Raw genomic sequence first — 7,611 nt, 5'->3', positions numbered from 1 at the left:
CGGCACCAAGGGTGACCTGGGAGAGCCTGGGCCGCCTGGGCCAGCGGGGGCTGTCGGTGCTCCTGGACCTAGAGGCTTTCAGGGTCCAGTAGGTCGGTGCCACTGACTTCATCACAACCGTTCTGCCAACACTAGCTCTGACCGGACTGCGGCCATGATGCATTACATTACATTATTTGATTTATTTATTGCTGTTGGGCTGAAAGCATCAACAGATATAAGACATAAATATAATAAAACATGGAAATAGGTCCCTTGCATTAAGAAAAATGGACGGTCCCAGCCAAGATGAACCTCTTCATTCAGGTTCCAGCTGCTCACATGAGCTGATTCTTACATAGAAGACATCTTGAAATGTAAAGAGCGGATCGCTTCGTGCCTCATAGGAGAGGCCAAACTTTTACCTTCACGCCCACTTCTTCCTCTAAATTTTCAAGCTTTGGCTTTTTAGTCTTCTCTCATTTCTTTTTACCTGCTCTTCAGGGCACAGGGGAATTCCTGGACCGCTGGGCCATGTTGGACCCGCTGGACATCCTGGACTAATTGTAATGTGTGGAAGAGGTGATTACACTTGTATAAACTTATGCAGAAAGCTGTGGCATTTTTCTCTGTTTTAAATTGGAGGAACAGCAAATTTTAAAATTAGAAACCAGGGTTGTCACACACACACACACACAAGTGTAATGATTTAAATGTGTGTTGAGATTCAAGTGTTTATTCAACTCCATGTTACATTTTAAGTCTTAAAAACCTTATAATACACGATTTAACCCATTAGGACTTAAGAATTCCTCCTCAGGTTGTTAACATCATCTTAAACTGACTACCATATATAACACATTTCCCCTTGAATCTCTTCAGACTGATTTGGAAGTGCTGGGTATTTATCTAAAGTATTGATCTTCTTGATTTGGTTTTTGTTTTATATAAAAAAGGTGGTCCACATGTTGCTGTGAAATAAAATAAAAGAGAAGCCCTTTATTTACAGATATTGTGCATCTGTGAGGTTACAACTGAATTAATTCTGCTTAATCCAGATCCCTTTGGCTCCGTTAACCAGGAATTTGCAGCATTACGGAAGAGCATTTCTAACTTAAACTTGGGTAAGTATACATCTCCTATTTAAGCACTGCAGGGGGAGCCTTAAACTTTATTTACTGCATCATTATATTTAAAATGGGCATGTAAAGAATAAAAGATATTCTGTATACACCTGTAAAACACTAGACATGTCCCAGTTTTCACTGAATTCCAATAATGATAATAAAAATGTGAATATTATACTTGTACACAGTGCACCGCATGTCTGTCTGTTGTGTATATTTTTGACAGTAAGCTAAGTGAAAGGAAAGTTCTTCTTTTGTTAAATGCTAAAATAATTGTCCTCCATCCTGAGGAAATAACACACGCCTGTAATTTCACCTCACTGAGGAGCTAAATGTGTCCGATTTCCTTTTTTCTGTCACAGGAAGACAGTTTACTTGATGATTTATTCCAGATTTGCTGGTTGTTGTTTTCTTTTTTTCAGCGATGAGCTACGACTTTGTCCGCAGAGTGGGTCAGAAGTACTTTGTGTCCTACAGGGAGAGAGGCTCCTTCTCCAGAGCCCTGGAGCTGTGCTCCCAGAGAGGCTTAGAGCTGGCTCTGCCCCAGAGCGAGGAGGAGAACACTGCGCTCACTCAAGTGTTTGGTGACGCTGATAAAACAGCCTGGATCAACGTTAACAATAAAAAAGCAGAGGGGAATTTTCAGGTCGACACGAAAAACCGACCTCTGACCTTTACCAAGTGGGGAGGAGGGCAGCCGGACAAATCCATCCAGGACACAGGCTGCACCATGCTGTCAGAAAACGTCTGGAGAGTGACGAGCGAATGTTTCCTGAACGCTTACATCGTCTGTCAGATATAAAGGAGAGTCTTATATTCCATGTAAGTCTTACTATAAAGTGACATGTCGAATGAGATCAGATCAGTTAGATGTCACATATAAAGACGTCTTGAAGGTAGGTGGGTGAAACATTCTCACACTGTGTTAATATCTGTGAATTAATCGTTAGTGGTGTTGAACGTTTCCTCCTGCTGCTGCATGTAAACTGCATCAAGGATCAAGTTACATTATTGTATGACAATAAACTCTAGAAGTATATAGAAAGAAGAAAGTGTATTCTGAAAGCAGGCGCCACAATAAAGTGTTCAGCTGCAGCGTGAATCTTTTTTTTTTTTTTTTATGTCACTGACACTTATTCTCACTATTTGATTTAGAATCAATTTCCAGTTCAAAATGATTGATTGTGCTCACACCAATACCTCCACTGAGTGCTGGACCTTCTGTGAAGTGTCTCTAGAAACAAAATGTATAACTGCAATTAATATTACCCATGTTGTGCTTTAACAAGTGGTAATGTTCAATTTGGCTATCGGAAATAATTAATAATTATCAAAGATAATTAATAATTATTAAAATAAATGAACTTTGATTAAAGTCCACCTCGATTGGGGCACCACCTCGAAAAACGAGGAAAAGACAGCCGCTTTAATTGATTTAGTCTCATAAAAATACTAAACTATCAATTTGGAATTATGTTTTATAATTAATTTAATAATTACTACCAAAATTACCACATTGATAGCTAGCTGAAGGATTTTGGAGTTCTTGACAGTGTAGAGGTTGGCAGTGTCCACAATTGTACAACATTAAAGGAGGCAGCAAGTATTAAAACATTTATTAAAACAGAGCAAAATTCAGGGACATCATTTGTTATGCATTAAGGACTTGTACTTTGGTTGTAAGTACGGCTGAAGCAGAGTAGGTGTTAAAGACATCTGCTGTTGCAGAAACAAAATCAATCAAACAATCTAACTAAATCTCTATGACTAAACTAAAATAATATGAGTGTAAGAGTGTGTGTGTGTGTGTGTGTGTGTGTGTGTGATAAGGCTGAGGAATGTGAGATGGGTCCCACAAAGGTGGGGAGAGAGACCAAATGGTGATGGCCAGACCCCCTGGGGTGTGGGTCAGAGGCAGACAAAGGAAAGCTAAGTGCTGTTAGCTTAGCCTTGTCCCTCAGTGGCCTGTTGCCAGACTGTGTGTGTGAGAGAGATAAAGGTGCAGGTTAAGACAGGATGGTTAGTTTGTAGGCTAACATCAACTAAACTTAATGGATGCACAGTAATCTGCAACACATCACAATAATCAAACTCACTGAACATTAAAACAAGTCAATACATTAACAAGGGTAAACCATGTATGCAGTAATGCTATGCTAATTATGCCCAGTTAGAGTTTGTTACCAGTCCTTAAAAGGGGAGACGAAGTGTCCTTGAGGGTGCTGCTTTCTCAGCTTGTTGCTGGAGGAAAGGTGTGGTTCGTGTCCGTGCTGTGGTTGCAGGCTGGAGGAATCCGGTCGCTCCTTTGTTCCTGTTAGTTAGCAGCTCTGTGCTAACTTGCTGGTGTGCTCCTGTTGTTGGTTATCAGCTGGCAGACTCTGGGTCGTGCCTGCTGGCGCTGATCTGCTTACTTCAGGCAGGACCTTGTGTCGCTACCATGAAGGAGGTGGCTGCTCTGGACAGACCACACTGAGGCAGAGCTTAGCTGAGTTGAGCTGGTCTCTCCTCTTCAGGAGAGATCAGGAGAGCTGGTCTCTCCTCTGCAGGAGGAGAGGGAGCAGGAAAGACCTGGTCTCTCCACTTCAGGAGAGACGATGAGAAAGAGAGAGTTCAGTGGGGGTGAACTGGTTTTGTGGGCCTGCGGTCGTAAAATCATGTGTCCCCTCCGGCCAATGGCGACTGTGGAGCTGGGCGCGGGGGTGATTTCACACCTATCTGTGAAACTGGGGGGCATTGGGGAAAGGAGCCCAATAGTTTTACAGACAAAGAAACATGCGGTTTCACTATGTGTCATTCACTGTATAGTGAAGCCCAACATCCCCCCTGCCATCAGGATGTCACCTGATGTGGGATGCTGATGGGATAATTGTGCATGTTTCGGCCATTGTTCATTTTTGTCAGTCCAGGTGAAACAAGTTGGTAACTACTGGGCAGTTTGTTATCCAACTGGGCATATGCTGAATCTATCTTGGCTAAGCTAGAACAGACATACGTTACAAAACAGTTCTTTATACACAACAATGACATACTGCATCCAAATAACCTGTGTTTCTCAGTTGTTAGTGAGGGTTAGTGGGAACAAGAAATGTCAGTGTGTGATGTAGCAGAGATAGAGGCACCTAAAATGACAAAGTCATAACAGTGTGTCCTACGTGTGTTTTGTATGATTTTACTGACAAAATATGAAGTTGGTCCAAGTGTACTTGATAGTTGAGCAGTGGTGTTGAATCCAATCAGAATTTAGGCTTTCAGTAATGTTTGTTTTATTACTGAGTGCTCAAATGAGTTTGCTGCTGTTGCTAACAAATTCAAATTTGCCTAAATAACTGTAGTGAAGGTGAGATGCAAGATTGGGTGTCTGTCATCAGGTCAGTGCTGCCATGACCAAAAAGAGTGCGCTCTAGAGCTCTTATTCTTTCTTGGCCCAGGGCTGTAACGCTCCTGGTAGCCAGAGGGAGAGAGACATACAAAGTCACTGTCCGTGCCTTGTTCTGAGCTGCAGTCAGAGATGCTGTAGTCATCATCTGACCCGTACGCTACCTGGTCACTGTTCCTTGCCTGGATTTCTGCGTATGGCAGTCTCCTGCTCCTGTGCTCGGAGTGTCTATCCCTGGGCAGTGGATGGACCTGGCGGTTACGCTCAGTGTCCCTATGTGGTCTTTTGTCACCCCCCTTTCGTCTGTTGTGAGGGTGAACTTTTGGGGCAGCTGACCTATGTGACACCTTGGTGTGTGAGCTGGGTGGCTCACTTGTCCCCCCCCTTGCTTTGGAAGAGACAATAGTTTCCCAGACTACCTGTGTCATCTTCCGGATCTCCTGCAATGAGGGGTCACCTTCTTGTGTCCTGAGTACAACGTGAGTGCGCACACATGGGTGGAGGTTCCTCAAGAATAAAGCTTTGAAGGTGGAGCTTTCTTCTAAGCCTGGTGCATTCTTTCCCTGGAAATATGCGTGTCTCAAACGTTGGTAGTACTCTTTTGGATGCTCACGACGGGCATGTTTAATTTGTAGGGCTGCAACTATTGCTGTGGTGTCGTCAGTAGCACAGGAAAATTCTTCTGTCAGTGCTTGACGTAGCAATTTATACTCATTTCTGACACTGGGAGGTCGTGACTGTATAAACTTGTGGACCGCTTTAGAGCTGGTTTTCCACACAAGTCTAACTTTCTCCCTTTCAGTTGCATGGGGTAAGTCAATTAAGTTGTAGTCTAGCTCCCTGAAATAGTCCTCAACTTGGTGATCACAGTTATCTGGATCAAACCTGTCAATGCTTCTAGCTAGAAGCTCAAGCTCTTCAAGGCGGGGACTCTGTGAAGGCGAGACTAAGCTAGTGTCATTGATATGTAGATCATGCCCTACACTTCTCTGTGGTGGAAGAACAGGGGATGAACAGCGGCCACTCTGACGGTGATGCAGAGAGGAGGCTGAGCAGTCCTGGACTGTTCTAGTCCCATCTTTGGAGGGACAAGCATGGAGAAATGTGTCGTGCAATGATGTGAATGAGGGACTTGGGACGGAATATCTTCTAGAAGATATGCTAGACAACTCCTCTATGTCTGTTTCAGAGGGATGGGAAGTCAGGTGGCTTTGAGCTCGGTCTCTCAGCGGAGGCTGAGGAGCTGACTTCATTCCCAAGAACTTGTGTTCAGGTGGGAATAGCTCATGTCCTCTGTTTGGAGAAAAACTGAACCTGTCACTGGTAGAAGAGTGTGAATCGGAGTAACCGGAATCACACTGGCTGATCGACTCTGGTCGGGCCAAATGTTCTGACTTCAGTCTATACATTTCTTCTTTCTGCGAACAGAGATCTAACTCTGCTGTGTGCAGGTCTTCTAAGTAGCGCAGGGCTTTCTTATTAGCCATCTGAACCTCATGGAAGAGGCTAGCATTTTGCGCTCTCAGGATTTCTACCTCCTTCTCTATGGCTGCTCTACTCTGAAGGGCGAGGCTGGTTTGCCTGTGAAAAGTCAAAAGCAAGCATTTTAACAAGGAGCCCTTGGATGCAGTCTGTGCATCACACCTGTCGTTGAGTAGGGAGTCTATCTCTTCTGTACACTCACTGAAATTCAATTTGTTGATGAATTCGGGGTAGCCAGGCTTTAGGCTCTGTGCTACGGAAGAAATAAACTGTTCTACACAGGGGTTCTCCATTGTTGCCTGAAAAGGGGTGAGGTAAAACAAGTTAAAATGCGATGAAGCAAAGTGGTTGGCTGTGGTGTTGCGGTGGCAGACACCTTGAAGTGTAGCTTGGGGAATACTACTAGCCTAACACTGTGGTGGCCTACACTAGAAGGTAGCTGTACACTATCTAGTGGAACTGGTGGGGATAGCAAACTACGGCCAATTAAGGTAAATGCAGATTTACACAAAATAAGTTTGCTCACCAAAATTTTGACTCTCTAACTGAAATGCACGGCAGTAACAGTCAGGAATGTCTCTTTAAGTTACTCAAGCTGGAACACGTGGCAGTTGCAGCTAGGTACTAACTTCACAGGGCTGATAGCACGCTGTGGCTCTCTCTCAGGCTCTATTTCTTATTCAGGCTGAAATGCACGGCAGTAACAGCCAGGTTCAAGCTCTAAGTTCACAGGGCCGGTGGCACGCTGTGTCTGAACAAACAGGAAGCACTTTAGTTAACAGCGAATGGACAGATTGCATGGAATGTGTGACATTCAGATGCAGAACCAAATTCTTCCTACAGGGTAGGTTTACCTGAAAGGTTAGCAGCAGTAGCAAGCTCTAAATGTAACACTATGGGGCTTTCAATGTTTGCTTTCAAACATAGGCACCAGTATTAGCATTAGCTTTAGCCTTAATTCACAGTACACTACACTAACTCTTCAAATTGCTTTTAGCTTAATTTAGTTAGATTGATTTTCACCACAATGCACTTGAAAGTACAGCTGGAAGTACTTCTGTGACTGAGTAGTGGTTAAAAATGATAATTTTGCTCGTTTTAAAGTTTTATCAAAAATTTTGGTTTTGACCAAAATTCTGCTGAAAATTAATATTGTACAAATATGAACAATTGCCAACAGTACTCTGCCTCACACGGGACGCACCATTTGTTGTGCTTTAACAAGTGGTAATGTTCAATTTGGCTATCGGAAATAATTAATAATTATCAAAGATAATTAATAATTATTAAAATAAATGAACTTTGATTAAAGTCCACCTCGATTGGGGCACCACCTCGAAAAACGAGGAAAAGACAGCCGCTTTAATTGATTTAGTCTCATAAAAATACTAAACTATCAATTTGGAATTATGTTTTATAATTAATTTAATAATTACTACCAAAATTACCACATTGATAGCTAGCTGAAGGATTTTGGAGTTCTTGACAGTGTAGAGGTTGGCAGTGTCCACAATTGTACAACATTAAAGGAGGCAGCAAGTATTAAAACATTTATTAAAACAGAGCAAAATTCAGGGACATCATTTGTTATGCATTAAGGACTTGTACTTTGGTTGTAAGTACGGCTGAAGCAGAGTAGGTGTTAAA

The sequence above is a fragment of the Pempheris klunzingeri genome, chromosome 5 (assembly GCF_042242105.1).
Source record: "Pempheris klunzingeri isolate RE-2024b chromosome 5, fPemKlu1.hap1, whole genome shotgun sequence".
Classification (NCBI taxonomy): Eukaryota; Metazoa; Chordata; class Actinopteri; order Acropomatiformes; family Pempheridae; genus Pempheris; species Pempheris klunzingeri.
Note: the sequence above shows the minus strand (reverse complement) of the source record.